The following is a 16,267-nucleotide window of genomic DNA, read 5'->3' as shown; positions in this document are numbered from 1 at the left end:
CACGGATTCCACAGTTTGGCCCAAACCTGGTTTTCTCTGCCTGTAGGTTAAGACTTGATAGAGGAGTTTGGACAGGTCTGTCAACAAGCATAATTTAACAATATAGCAACAGGAAAAATTCAGTGTGTTCAGCTATCTCAGTGTACACATTTGAAACGCCAGACCTCTGATCAAACTGCTATCTAAAATGCTGGCCTCCCAAGATCTCCTTTAATGGAGTGTAGAATCTGAGTAGATGTCCTGTAATAAGCATTAAGAAATAAACTGCAGTAATGTAGACATTCTGAAAGGACAGTGTATAATTATTTTGCACTAAAATATTTGCCAGTTATGGGAAAAGACATTGTGTGAATTTGGTTGCCTGTTAGAGGCTAGTATCTTATCATGACAACAAGCTACAGTATAACTACATCCAAAACATAAAAAAGTTAAAATAAAGAATAAAACATGACAGAGCATGATCTTATAAGTAGATGATTAGTGACAAGATTAAAGATGGCCTCTTTTGTGTATTACACAAGTTCCCCTTGTGCTGTCAGGGCAGTTGTGGCCCATTAGGTCAGGAGCCCACAAGACCTCAGGGGTGTGGTATGGTGTCCGGCACCAGAATGTTAGCGGTGGCTCATTTGAGTGCTGTGGGTTGCAGGGTGGAGCCTCTGTGTATCGGACTTGTTCGGCGCATTCCATAAATGCTCACTCGATTTGAGATGTGGGGAATTTGTAGGCCAGATCAACAACCTTGAACTCTTTGCCTGCTAAGCCCCATACGCAGCAAAAGCTGTGATCCTCCGAGTATTCTGATATTTTTCTATCATAGCCAGCATAGCTTTTCATTAGGTCTTACTACATAGGCTTTTCAGTGGGATCAAGCCAGATGAGCTGGCCTTTGACCCCCCACAGGCATAGACGAGTCTTGGGTGCCGATGTCTTGGATGCCTGGTATATAATGTATGTTATTGTACTGTATAACAATGAATGTTATTCTATTCACCTGGTGCAGGTGTTAATGTTGGAGCTAATTTATTGTATATAACAATACTTTTGTTTTTCTATATTTTGATCCTAATGTTGCTAGGAAAAAAAAAAATCAAAAACATAGAAAATTATACAGCAAATTACAATCCTGGGGAAAAGTCTGAATGACGTATGGAGAAATCTCAGGTTGGCGTTTCCCCACTGTGAGGAGGAGCTTGATGAAGAGGTGGCACTTTCTGTTGATGTTAGAGAACGCAGAACGAGACAGTCACTAGCTGGCACCAGTTCCAGTTAGGTCTATATGACAAGACAGCCAGAGGAGAAATGGTGTAGCTTTGAATGTTATGTGTGTGATGAGCATGTGAGAAGCAAAGGACAATGTTGAGTAAGTATCTCAAAGTGACTCTTGCTTCCGTTTCTATTTTGTTGCTGCATCAAAATATGTAGTTTAGCTGTGCATCATTATCATGAATATGTGATGTGTTATATCTAGTAGTGTGTGATGTGAAGATATATACTGTATGTGTGCATTTTTATCATGTTTAAATGGGTGTGATAGATAATCTAGCATTGACCAAGCAAAGAAATCCTTCGTTGTTATTCTTGCCTCCATATTATTTTAATAAATCTTTTAAAAAGTCACTAATTACTGGTGGATGCTGTAACAATTAGAAAAAATGTGCGTAAGCTCAGAACCACACAGTATATTTCTATTGATTGTTACCTTTGTGTCTAAGATTTTTCTTTTAAAACAATTTCATCACTTTAATTTAACATGATCTACTGTAGAGCTAGAGTGTGTGTTGAAACGCAATCCCTCCACCCCATCATCAGCACCATCACCCCAGTGCAGGTTGTGTGACTTGTATTTGGGTCATATTTCGCCTCCTTACTGTGACGTGCTGCTTTAAGAAGCACAGAGGAGTCCTGAAAGACTGATCTTGTGTGTGTGTGTGTGTGTGTGTGTGTGTGTGTGTGTGTGTGTGTGTGTGTGTGTGTGTGTATTGTGCTGAATGAGAAGCTGCATTGCAGAGCCAAATACAGCGCAACAGAACACACACATCCACTCTCTGACACACACAGACACAATAAAACTAAAGACAAGATCTTGATGAAGGTGAAGATCACATAAACCAGATATTAAAGGTAGGATTTGGTGTCTGTTTCAGAAGATCTAAAAAAAAAGGAAGATTTTTTGCTAGCAGTGGAAGTGAGAATATGTCTAATCAGCATTGTAATTCTGATACTCCCACAGTGGTGTGTGTGTGTGTGTGTGTGTGTGTATTGGGAATGAATGTGAGTGTGAATGATGGTAGAGGATTACATGTTGACCTTGGTACTGTACGTAGATTTGCTGACAGCGGAACACACAGATCACAAATCCAGTTACCCCTGTCAGCTGGAGAAACCCTTGTCCTTGCTCGTGTGCGTCTCAGAAGACAGTAGGATATTGTGCAGACCCATGCTGATGAGTGTGCATTGAGTGGGAGTGATGTAGTTGCTCATGTGAAAGGCGCGTGATGAATATAAATGACCGGTACTCAAAAACAGATCTTCACAGAAACATCTTGGTAATGGATCTGGCCCTAGAGGAAGAGATCAGTGATTGAAACTATTGGCTTGGAACAGAGTAATGTATACAACATCTGTTTCTGGACTTTAAAGCGTTTGGCTGGTTGGGTTGAATAAAGGATTCAGTAATAGACACTCTGCTGTACTCGAAAAACCGAAAAACATCAGCTGTCCGGGAGATGCTTGAGGTCAACATTAGCACAGAAAAACAGAGGTCATGCCTTGGCTTTATTCTTGCAACAGCTGCCTCTTAATATCCTGCGAATGAAGCCACTGTGGTCTAGTATAACCACGACATCATTACATAATATGCAAATCAGGCCGTCTGTGATGCATTAGGCCTGAGAAACATGGGTGATGAATTAGTCTTCTCTCAAGGCTTTTGATCGAGTGCAGTGAAGGTGAATATATGGCAAAGAGTCCGAATATACTGTATGGTATATAGTAGGTGTAAACAAAGAGGTGAGATGAGGACATTGGCATAACACACATTCACACACACACACACACACCCAAATGATACCACTACTTTATATAATTAAATTTGTATTGTGTGGTGTGCACGCCTCAGCATGCTTGACTAGAACCGTGTGTGTGTTCAAAGGTAACAAACATACAGTACTAATTTTTATATGTCAGGGACAAGACACATAAATCCCTGTTAACGTGAAGACAATTTCTTTTAAAATATACTATTATTATTAGTAGTAGTGAACGTAGTAATAGTTAAAGGCTGGGAAGTAGTTGACCAAGGTGCTGATTCAATTAGTGTTTCAATTGTCTAAGTATCGTGACGATTCCAGCCTCGGGTCTGTGTCCATGGGGTTTGTATGTTCTCTCCGTGCCTAGTGGGTTTCCTCCATGTGCTCTGGTTTTCTTCCACAGTCCAAGGACATGCAGATTAGGCTAACTGGTGTCCAAAATTAATGTTTTAAATGAAATTAAATGTAAACATATATAAATGTAATTTACATATTTAAGGTGGTAAAACATTGCAGTTCCTCTATGATCCTACAGGTGCTCTAAACATGATACTTATAAAATTGCAATACTAATCGAATTGGCACCTACAAGTCAATTCAATTTTATTTTATTTGTATAGTGCTTTTAACAATTAACATTGTCGCAAAGCAGCTTTACACAATTAAAAGAATTATTTAAGTCTGTATGAAATGTGAATGTGTATGAATCAAAATGATAAGATTGTCCCTGATGAGCAAGCCGAGGACGACGGCGACAGTGGCAAGAAAAAACTCCCTGAGATGGTAACACTATGTCTATCTATCATGATGATAATATCATTTTGTATGGTCCCTGGTGATCCTAACTACAACGAATACTACTGTTACTACTACTACAGTATGATTAGACATGGGGGGAAAAATCTACTCAGTTACATATCGTGATTCTTTTATGTGGTAACTTATGTATCATGTATGGTCTCCAAAATTAATGTTTTAAATTTAATTTAAAAGCAAACATATGTAATTATTTTATATGTTACAGGTGGTAAAACATTTCAGTTTCTATAAACTTTGAATTATTTACACCTTGGCATACAGCACAGCATCCTGTGTGTTTTACATATACAGTATATATATTTATTTATATATACACACAGTATACAGTATGTATATATACACTACCATTTAAAAGTTGGGGTCACTTTCTAACTCCATGATCGTTCCTGATTTTTATTTCTTTCTACATTGTCAAGGAATGCTAAAGGCATTAAACAGTAGATATTAAGACGTGTCTGCTACTTATGCTCTGTAAAGACTTCATAACGCCTCTAATCTGAGGTGCTGTTAATTGGTCATTTTTCAGGCTGATAACTCTAAATGAACTTCTCGTCTGCGCCAGAGGTAGGTTTTGGTCTCACCCTCCTGGGATGGCCTTCATGAGAGCCAGTTTCATTATGGTGCTTGACGGATTTTGCAAATGCACTTCACAATACTGTTCTTGCAAGAACTAGAAAGAAACAGAAGGCTGACCTCTGTGTCTTAAAATAACAACTAACTGTTGTTTTTCTTGTTGTTATGTACTGTAATTACCTAATCCCATATGTGTTATTTTATAGTTTTGAAATCCCCAGTATTGTTGTAGAATGTAGAAAATAAATCACTAAACAAAAAATAAATAAATTTGCAAGTGACCCTAAACTTTTAAACAGTAGTGTATATGTATATGACAGTTTCTTTTAAAAATCCTATTTTTAGTAGTAGTAAAAGTAGTAATAGTTAAGGGCTGGGAAGTAGTTGACCAGCTGATTAATTTAGTATTTCAATTGTCTAATTACAGTATCTTGATATATCTGACGTGGACGGTTCGCGTTGCAGCCTTGTATTCTTACGCACCAGACGGATTTAGTGTCTTGCCACATGTTTCTTCGGCTCCATCTCCAAAACCCCCCGTTTACAGCTCTGTGGCCGCCTTTCTTAGAGCCTCTAGGCCACTTAGCATTCCACAAGGCCGCTCGTTTTTTTGTCTGAGGATCCGTGCGGGGTGTCACTGCATGTCACATATCCCACACACGCTATTCTGGTGCGTCTTTTGTCTGCATTCAGTGGTTTGGGCTGGCCATGTGCCAGGACTCCATGGCTGGTTTTATTTGTTCAAAGTTAATGCTGTACTGTATGCGTGGAGAAGACATTCCATTCATACAGTCAGGAGGGATTTTGTATTCATTCTGTATGGACATGCCACTTCTGAAGGTTTAGTGTAATAATAGCAGGCTCAAACAGGGATGTCTAGCCATACCATGCTAATGCTTGGTGATGTACAGATGGTATATAGGATTATCTAATAGGATTAACTGGAAAGATATGACTAGTAGGTCTGATGCTGATGCTTTTACTTAATTGGGGATATGACTAGAATTTGAGCTCACAACCTTATCTACAAAGCCTAAACCACTAAACCACAAGTTCCCTGTGCAGAATTGTACCCAAACACAGAGACAATGCTTTGTAAGACCTGAAATGCTGGATCATACCACATGGGATGCCATATCTGTTAAGGAAATTTGACCACACTGGCCAAACCATATCCAAACATTGGATATAGCTGCTGTGTGTATTGCGTTGCGCGACTTTGTTGTGATGTTGTTTTTCCTCAATCTTCATGGAGCAAATCCCAAAAGACAGATCACATCTGGAAGAAGCGTTTGAATCACCACAAAACATAACAGTTCATGTCGAAGCTACAGTCGATGGATATCTACTCTGTCAAGGAAATGTTTTGGCAGTTTAGAGATCTAAAGCATAAGAGCCAAGCTTTAATGAGCCTTAGTTACGCAGAAGTGTCGAGCCGGAAGAGGACAGCTATCTATCTTTCAATTCTACATGAGCGTTTTATTCTGCTTTAATCCTCAGGCTCGGATCAAGCCCAGCGCGGAGGCAAAGGGACATTACAGGGGTTACAGAGTATTGAGCTGAGCACAAAAGACCCAAATGTAGTACAGTGAAACGTTCTCTCTTTCTTAGTTTCTGTCTGCCTTGACTAAGCATCCGTAGCATTTGGCACACTTCAGTGTTCCTTTCCTTCGCTTCCTCACACACATTTTTGCTTTTGTGTGTTTGTTGGTAGAATAGTAAAGTGCTGGAGTGCAGTGAGTTCCTGCCAGATTTTTGCTTTTTCTCTGCCATTAACCTGCTTAAAGAAAGAGAGAGAGAGAGAGAGAGAGAGAGAACACAGTTTCTCAGCCAAGGACACGTCCAGGACGAGGCCAGCAGCTTCCGTCCCGCGGCCACACAGAGCTGACAGCACACTGAGCGGAACAAACTGGCACGGCTGAGAGCATGTGGGTCATAAGATACTAAATCCTGCTTTTAAACTTCTGTAAAATAACTCTTTAGAGCTGGCAGGGTGGCTGCATCAACTTAAGCCAAAGTGCTCTGGGTTCTTGGAGGAACAGTTCTCCCTCACCCTTCCTTCCTTTCTATCTCTCTTTACTTTGTGCCAAGTAAAAAGAAAGATTCCATCTCCCAGCACTAATCGTCTCACTGACCAGCTGTTAGGAAGAGACTTTCTCTTGTGCAATAATACACCACTCCAGCTAGCTTCAATGTTATATGCTAGACATCATCATCATCATTATCATCATCATCATCATCGGTATTTTATCAACAATAAAAGTAAAATGTATCTTTTTGCAGGAACATTGAAGGGCAAGGTACAGCATGTGTTTGGGGTCATGCATATGTGTGTAAAAGAGGACTAGTCTTGCACTCCAGCTGTCACTGAACACCCAGAATCATATTTCCTGCATGTTCACTGCTCACTTGTTTCTCTACACACATGTGCTCATGTGGCAGTGTGGCTGTGGTGTAACATAACCACAAGTGGAGTACTGCAGATACCGAAGAGATAATCAGAAGTATTCCGTCATGCTCCGTCAGACATAGAGAAAATTATAGCCTTGAAACAAAGTGTTTTAGAGGCAGAATGAGTAGGAAGAGCAAACAGAGGAAAGGAGGATAGAGGATTCCAGTTGGTCACATAACTACAGGCCGCTAAAAGAAACTGATGTGAGGGAGTGGCTGTCATCCACTTTGTTTAGCAGAATTAAGTTCTTTGGATTAATTAAGCTTTAGATAAATAGTTGAAAGTAATGATGCATTCACTCATTAGTAAGTGATGAAAGCGTAGCATAATATTTGTCTGATTCAAATGAACTATATAATGCTAAATTATATATACAATACATGCTATGATTTTACACAACCTTCCCACACTGAATCAAAAAGTATTTATGCTTTCCTGAATATTTCGTGGTATCTCAGATCCACATTACCGTCTTGACATTACTATAATATGAGGAGTGTTCAAGTCAAACCGGAACTTTTGATCATACAGAATAAAAGAACACAATTATGAGAGTATAAAACGACTTTTATATTTCTAAATACAGTAATCTCCCGCTACACTAATGCACTCATTCCAGTGTTTCACTAGTGCTTGTATATCATCAAGGTAAAAAGTTTCCTTAGTACGCCAGAGCCATAATTGGAATGTCTGCTTCATGTCTGAAACGCTGGCCTCCCAGGAACTCCTTTAATGGCCCAAACATGTATAAATGATTCGGACTGTACTCCCAGCTGAGTTCCTGTAATGTTCAAGTGGTCTTTGTGAATGATTGTGCCTACATGTTTTACAGACAGATGCATACAGTATCTTCCGCAAGTACCGCATTGGAAAATTATCCAATGATTTTCAAGAATCACATCTATGTTTTATTAGCCCAAGCTGCTAGCCACCTTCATTCACGGATGTACAGCCTTCTTTAAAATGCTTGCACCATTCGAGTGTTTCAAGAGTCTCATCATCGTATTGTGCTTGAAGTCAATCAGTTTTACGCCTTCATCACAAGTCCCAGTTTGACAGAAAATTATTATTCTAGTTTGACTTGAACGCCCTTGTATATTAATCCGTAAAAATAGCTCAAAAGCTTTTCTTTTCATAAAAGTGCATTGACAGAGCTAAATAGCTGCATTTAGACCAACATTATAAGTTAGTTAGTATCCGGGGTTTTCGATGTGCAAGGAAATGTATTAAAACAATATCTTCAGTGGCAATCTGTCATGCAAAGCAGATATAGAGGTAGTACATAGAGCTTATGGCATGAATCACTGAAGTATTTCTCTACCTCAATGGTTGCATTTAAATGTGGGTAGGATTGGATCGCGGTGCTTACCTCAGGGAGAGGCAGGGTGGTGTTTTGTTGACCAAAAGGTCTTTCCTATTTTAGACTGCTGAAGTAGAGATATATTTACCAGGAAGGAATGTCTGACAGGACCTAAAATATGACACTCCCTTGTTTTCAGATCAGATTGTGCTTTTGTGTGAATAAATGACGAATAAAGCAATTAGACACCTCTTCTAACCAGACTGTGAATAAAAAGGGAAGGGCCTAAACCTGTCCACAGAGAGGAACATCTAACTGATGTAATGCTTAACTCAAAGAGCCAAATATGATTCATTCTAAATTTCAGTCCATAAAAGAAATAAAATATCTGACATCAGTTACAGAGTGTCAAGCCTGGGCAAGGCCACTTTGGAAACACACAGTGCCGTTACACAGAACTAAGACTGTATAGAGGAGCTAATCTCTTGGTAGTTATGCATTGTATTTTCAAACTGAATGTTTTATATAGTCACTTTCTTTTTATTATTCCTAGTTGATGGTGGATTAAAGTAATCTCTCTGAGGGTGGGAGATTAGAGTTTATGTTTGAAATAGCATGGTGATCAGAGTAACGGATTTGATTCCAATGAATGTATTGGTACTTCATTATAAATTTCAGAGAATCTTTAAAATTTTTCTATTAGTCACATTAATCGAAATTCCTGGGACAATACAATGCCTTACAAATAAAATCCCACATACTGTAGCAATCCACAACATTCCCATCATGAAGTTTCCCAGAAAACTATTTTGGTAGAAAATTGCGGGTCTGATCTTGTGGTCTCTCTGGGAACTTTCCTAACTATCTCTCAGTCATGGGTTGCTGCTCACCAGAAGTTTCTCACTGTGGATATTCTTCCTGCTGTAAATGTTTTATAAGATAGCATTGTATTTCTCTTTATAAATCTTTATAAACTAAATCTATACTATACTTAAATGAGCAAATTGTTCATTAAAGAAACATAAAACTGAGTAACAGTGCTGTAAATGAAATGTCATATAAAAACCAATCATATAATTAACCACAGACATACTATATGCCATTGTATTAATAGTATCTCCCATTAGTTCTTATTGAACTGGTCCATTTTCTAGACCTATATGTAGACAACTACATGCAGATTATCTTTTGACTGTGGGAGGAAACTGGAGTACCCAGAGGAAATCCACCAGCATGGGGAGAACATGCAAACTCCATGCACACAGACCCAAGGTGGAAATCGGACACAGACCCTGGAGGTGCAAGGCGACACTGCTAACCGTCTAAGCCACCATGCTGCCAAAAATCACAATCCAGTGGTTTTAAAAATATGAAAGCTGGATTCAGAAAGAGTTCAATGCTGCATGTTGTTGTTGTTGTTAATCTTTCAGCTGCTCTAATCTACAGTATTGGGTCGCCACAGCGGACCATGTTTAATGCTGCCTAATTGTTAAATTTAAGAGCTTTGTATCTGTAAGGTAAACATCCGTTAATATCCCTCAAAGATCACAATAATGTGACTACCTATGCAAACACCACTGCCATTCACTGCCTACTTTTTGTTCACCATCAAATGCATGTCAATGGCATCAGGTAGGAATTTTTGGTGTTTTGGGATTTCTTTTTATTTTTTTACAATTGTTCCCACAATGTTTTTGTAATAACTTTTAAAAGGTCCTGCATTGGATTTTGTAAAAAAAAAAATAAATAAATAAAAAATGATATGACAGTTACATTTCAGTTACTTGATTATTAAACCAAACCTATGTTTTCTAGAAAAAAAATATAATTTAAATATACCTTTTATTATTTGACATTGACATTTGACAAAAATCATGTAATGCACTGAAAAAGTTGTCATTTGTACAAAGATGTTGTTGGGTTTGTTAACCCACACCTCACTGTTCAACCATATATATATATATTAGGTTTTTTAGAAATAATATAGTTTTTTGTCTTTAAATTAAAAATGGGCTTTGTCCCACTTCTCAAGAATGATTCATATGGCATATGACAGTGGATGGCATAATGAGAAGATCGGTTAACCAACTTCTCTATACTATGGTTTTAGCCTGATAGTTTTCTCAAATTCTCACCTATAAGGTTTTTTTTAATCTAAAGTTTAAAGCACTTCTGTAGGTAAGTTCTGTAGGTTTGTGCTAAATAGTGTAAAATGATAACAGTGGTTATGAAAACTATTCACAGCTCAAGTGTTCTCAATAGCACATTTCACACTCCTGGCTCTTTTGAAGGTAATTACAAGAGGCTGCTTCAGATCTCTCCCTGATGGAAAGTGTGAGACTGATGAGATTCCTGTTTGACAAGATGGTGCTTTGTAAAAAAACACATCATTTTTATTATATTGGTGATGAATTTCAGTTATTCAAATCTCCTAAAATGGTTTTCTGAGGTTATACACCATTTGTCAATTTGGGCAGAAGCATTATGGCAAATCTGTACCCTGTGGACTGATTTGTTTGTGCTGTCTCTTGTGAAAGTTTGAAGGAAACCATACTGGTTTGGAGTTGTTAGTGAGAGCTCCGGTTCATCGCTATGCACTTTGCTAGACAAAGCTTTCTTTTGGCCAGGGACACAGAGCAGTCAAATGGGGGACTTTGTCCTCTTTTTTCTTCCTTTTGTGTCTTAGCTCAAACTGTAAAAGACCCTTTTGTATCCGTCTGCAATCACATGTCACAATATTTGAACAGCTGCACTGTGTGTGTGTGTGTGTGTGTGCGTGTGTGTGTGTGCATTTCTAGCCTTGTAAAGTAGTGTAGCAATAGTTTAATATACTAAAGTTTACTGATTCTCTTATGGGACTAATTCTCATGAATATATTAATACATTTAAGAATACCTGAATAACAGATTGCTAGACAGAAAAGGTTTTACTTTATTGTAGTTAAAAGACATGATATCTTTAAACAACTATACCTGATTAAACAATACATTTAAAATATATATAAAATTTGCACTAGAAAAGCTAGTGTTGTAATTATATAATAGACAAATAATACATAATTAAATATAATTATAAAGAGTAGAAGCCATTTGAATAAAAAGTGGGCTGGGTGGAATGCCAAGGATCTTGGAATGTATTTTCTATTAAATTGTTAATTCAGTTTTTTGCATCTCTGACTAAAATATCAGGAATATACATTGTCATGAGCTTGTTGTAATATTACTGTATATGCTACAATGTTACAGTTTGTGTATTAATGTCTAATGTAGCGCTCAAATAATTTAGGCCTACTGTACCAATAAACACATTTTTTAACTAGCATTTATTTAACAATGAAAAACTATAACATTTGCTCTTTTGACATATTCTGTAAGGAGACATTAGCAGCTAATGTAATCAGTGATATTATTATTTCAGGTTAAAGCCCATGTACATGTCTGCCTGTCTTTCTGTATGGCAGAAATACAAATTTGTAAGGTTGAGTAGCTTACGCCTTGTTGACGCTAAGTTGTATTTCTTTTGTCGTCAGCCAAATACACACACTGTTTAAAACAGATTGTTAAATCTGTCACATAACATCATGTTTACTCAACATTTTGATTTAAGCGCATAACACTGGGCTCTCAGGTTGGGTGTTTTACATCCTCTCCCCTTGGACTGCTGCGGTTATATGTTTGCTCAAACAACTTTATTTTATGTCATAGTGGGGTGTCACATAACTGCTTGTTATTAGTGCCAGGGTTGAAAAAAATTTGATAAACTTGTTTAAAACTTTCCACAGGCAGAATAATGTACAGTATATTGCTCTGTTCATTGATCTTTGAAGGTTCAGTTTTTATAGTGTACTTTAAAAAAAAAAAGTTGTAATCCATACTGTGTCGCACGATTGTTTGTGTTATGGTTGTTTTTGTTTTTTCTCTGTACTCTGTGTATTTACAGTAAACAAATCGCTTTGATTGGCCCTGTTGAGTGATGTATGTAATCACGCCCACCTTGAGGTAAAAAACAAAAATCCTATATTTGTCCAAAAAAGTGCTGGATGGTATCCGGCACACAACTGCTCATAACGTTCCTTCTACTCAAGAATTCAATTTAATTTATGGCGCAGGTTTAACTTCAGGCAAATACTGAAGGACTGGCAAATTTCCATTTAATTCCATTCTGCTGGTTTTGCATGATGCTGTGACAAATATGGCAGGACAGACATACAGACAGAACATTTTCTAAGACTGGTTTCAGGTCCTTAAATGTATGAAACGTAAAGATATCATTGAAAGAACAAGTTCTGATCAATGTACAGAGAAAACCATTCTTTTATTTATGTAGACTGTGGCGACCCCTGAAAGGGAACAGCCGAAAGACAAAGAAGAAGAAGAAGAAAAGTCATGAAATTATTTCGTAGGTGTTCCGCAATGTACAATGTACAGTACAAATGAGTTTAAAATGCCATTTGTTTAATAAACCAACGTTAAATGAGAAATTGAAAGTTTTAGGTTGTGATGGTATTGGAAAATAACACTTGTTAATCGTTTCCTATAACTCTACATACCCGTTCCTTTTTTATTAATAATATGCTTCCATAGTGTTGTTTTTGTTTACTTAGACTTTGGTGTAATCTTTTAAAAGAACTGCACTGGTTTTTATTTTGCAATGCTGTAACTGAATGTTCAGACACGAATAAAAAAAATAACTTCTTTCTAAACACGTTATGTTTGTAAAGTTATCTCTTCACTTATTTTTGTATAGTTAAATTATGCCCAATTAGCTTTACCCTGTAAAACATCTTGCTTTCTTCACTGCTTTTTTTCATTGGGTGCCATGGATCATGTTAAAGCTTAGCATATTTATAGCATGACATCACGGCAGGGAGTTCAGCCAAATGTTAAATACCACATGGTCACTCCTACCCCTTTATAGGCTTTAGCTAAAGCAGAGTTGGGCATTCTTAAGAAAGGGACTGATATTGCAAGCTTGCAGTTTCCCATAGTATTTACAGGTTTAGCTTGTGTAATGTGGGAGGAGTTGTGGTCTGGCTGGGTTTATGATCTTTGTGTAACTTTTGGGTGCTGAATAACAACTTCGCATTTAAAATATCGCATAAAACAGAAACTATATCTGCTCTGCTTTGAAGTAATAGAACAGGGGGGAAAGGATGACTGGATATTAGTTTTGGACTTATATTAAACCTAGTTCTAGTACAAAGCTTAATTAATTAATAAAAGAAATACAAATATATTAATTAAAATTTTACTTGCAAACAATAAACCAAAAAAACAGTCCTGAAGCTGCTTAAAATCTGAAATGTTTCCAAACCACATGAATCATGTCTCACTAATGAAAAGGTAGGCAATAGTGAGTATGTTAAGTCAGACAGTTATGCAGTGTTTACACTGAACAGTCCTTTCAGCTTGTGCTTTATGTTCATAATATAGATGCCAACACTATACTCATTTATTTATAACCTTCATTTGAAAAAACAGACCTACCTATTTTTATGGGCTCTATGGAAAATAGAGGAAGACTGTTTTACATCTATCTGTCTACAGTTTTATGGATGTTTGTTTTCCAGTTGATTTGTTATATCACCATAATTCCTGGTTACAATATGCCTGATCCCGGCCACTTCCTGAGAACCATAGATCCACAGACTGTAAATCAATCCCTGACCAGCTTAAGTCTGGTTAAAGAGCCTCACACTGGTCAATACTTCAAGTCACTTGCTTTTCACGCCAAGTGGAATGTCAATAAGATCAAATGGCTTTCTGGTAGCTTAATGTTACTTAATGTCACTTACCTGTTCCTGAATCACCCTATTTTTTTGGCAACAGCAATGACTTGAACACTTAGTATTCTGCTATAGTCTGGTATTTATACTCCTAGTCACAAATGTAGGACGGTCATTAGAGTTAATGACCTTACCACAGTGAACAGCTTGGGGAAAGTATTATGTTCCCCCAGAACATGTGTTTCACAACTGTGTTGGTTGTAGTACCTGCAAATATACAGCATTTGGCTGACACCCTTATCCACTGACAGAAGTGCTGTGTAACTCATTCAATCATATTCAATAATTATTTCACCTTATGGCTCTAGGTGACAGCCATAAGAGAGAAAGTCTTAAACAGTCCTTGTGTTTTAGAGATCATACCTGTTGCATACTGTAGGGCTTGCTTTTTTAAAGTGCATTCATGTGGGGGAGAAATTATTTGGCAGGTGTCAGGGTCAATCTGATGTCAAGCAACAGGAAGTTAGTGATGTGATGTTTGAAAATAGTGTGCATTTTGTAGGTATACAGTACAGTTACTTACTGTAGCCCATTAATTTTTATTCCCAAAGGGTCGGTCGTCGCTTATGTTCCAATTCCAATTTTTGGATTTATTTCTATCAAAATTCAATAGTCATTTGATTCCTTCCAAGATAGCAAAAGTGTACCATTGGGAATACTCTCAATGCAGGCACATGCTGTGCTCAAAGCAAATTCTGACCTCGAGTCATTTGCATTTTCTAGTCCTAACTTTATGCAAAAGTGCTTTCATGTGGTAGTGCACCACAGCTTGATAGTTTTCACCTCAACTGGTATTGATTTTCCACTGGCAACATAATAAATGTAAAATTTTAAATAAAAAACTTAATAATAAACCCTAATGATCTAAAATCTATAGCACAGGCCCCCAGTAAACTGACTGGATGGGGCACGATTTTTTTTATCTTTTTTTCCTGTTCTGGAGGCGTTTGCACTGTTACCTTGCACCTTAACAAAACCGATAACAAAACAAAAAAATTACAGTATTGAAAACAAAAAACAACAAAAAAAAAAACGGAAAACAAAATAACAATTTTAAAAACAAAATAACAGAACCCGAAAACAAAATAACAATTTTAAAAACAAAATAACAACACCGAAAACAACGTGACAAATCAGAAAACACAACGACATATTCACAAACAAAATACAAATAAGAAAACACAATGACAATTCAGTCAAACCGGGAAAGGTAGGCAAAGTTTGCGAATTAAATTCCTATCGCTGATTGAAGGAGACATCAAATTTATTTTTAGAGCAAATTCAACACAACTTAGTTGACCAAAGTGCTGTACAACCTTAAATACTAAAATGAATCCTTAAATTAAAACCATCCAATCAGAGGTAAGAATAAACAAACCGAAAAAGGTAGGTGTGGTTTTCAAATGAAATTCTTAATGCTGACATCTACAACTCAAGACCAGAATTTCTTTCCCAAACCACACATGGGCATTTTGATCCTAACTGTTGATCAGACATTTGTCACTTAAAATATATAGGAAATACTGCAGCCTCACAGACATTTAAATGTATTTTTTTACTTAAGGATTTATTTCAGTATTTTGTTTCCGGTTTTGTTATTTTATTTTCGTTTTTTTGTTTGTTTTCAAATTTGTTATGTTGTTTTTGGTTTTGTTGTTACTGCAGATATAAGACGCCTTGCCGCATGTAATTGGCTGTTTTGGGTTAACTGTAAATTAACAATTTGTTTATTATTAAATGTACACAAAGAAAATTCTTTTTATTATTATTATTATTTTATTAATTTTTTTTTTTTAGAAAAGATACATGCCACTACATGTTGGACATGTGTAATTTACATTTAGAATTTGACCTGCTTATAAAACTACCTGTTCAGAGCATGTTACAGGAATCTGTAACATAAACCCACTCTGATTATTCTGATACTGAGTGCGCGTAACAGGTTTCAATGACAGTAACCTTAACTGTATTTTTTCTTTTTTTGTGCTAACTCACTACAGATGCATTTCTGTAGTGGTTTTTAGTTGCACGTGTGTAATGCTTATTGGATCCATATACTATATAAAGTTAGATGACTGTGCCGTTTTGTCTGTCTATCTATCCATCCATCCATCCATCCATCCACCAAGTATTTAAAATGTATATGGTCATAAATACTTAGATTAACAATAACAGAATTTCAAAGGACTGCATGTATCATGCCTTTTGACCTGCATTATTGAGAAGGGCTTTTTTAAGTCTCTCTCTCTCTCTCTCTCTCTCTCTCTCCCTCTCTCTCTTTCTCTCTGTCTCTCAGTCAGTCAAAAGAA

The 16,267-nt window shown here is 36.9% G+C and overlaps 1 protein-coding gene across 2 annotated transcripts in view; it reads left to right on the top strand.

Annotated features, from left to right (window-relative positions):
- Window positions 1-16,267, top strand: part of mical3a (microtubule associated monooxygenase, calponin and LIM domain containing 3a) — a 116,308-nt gene that overhangs the window by 5,811 nt on the left and 94,230 nt on the right. Inside the window, exon 1 of one of the 2 annotated variants that reach the window (XM_053499816.1) lies at window positions 1,294-1,360. The exons of the other annotated variant lie outside the window; for it this stretch is intronic. The gene's annotated coding sequence lies outside the window, so the exon portion shown is untranslated. Of the gene's footprint in view, window positions 1-1,293; window positions 1,361-16,267 lie in introns of those variants that run through there. 2 annotated transcript variants of the gene reach the window in all.

Source organism: Clarias gariepinus, chromosome 7 (assembly GCF_024256425.1).
Source record: "Clarias gariepinus isolate MV-2021 ecotype Netherlands chromosome 7, CGAR_prim_01v2, whole genome shotgun sequence".
Lineage (NCBI taxonomy): Eukaryota > Metazoa > Chordata > Actinopteri > Siluriformes > Clariidae > Clarias > Clarias gariepinus.
The sequence above is the reverse complement of the archived record's forward strand: the minus strand, read 5'-3'. Positions and strand labels throughout refer to the sequence as shown.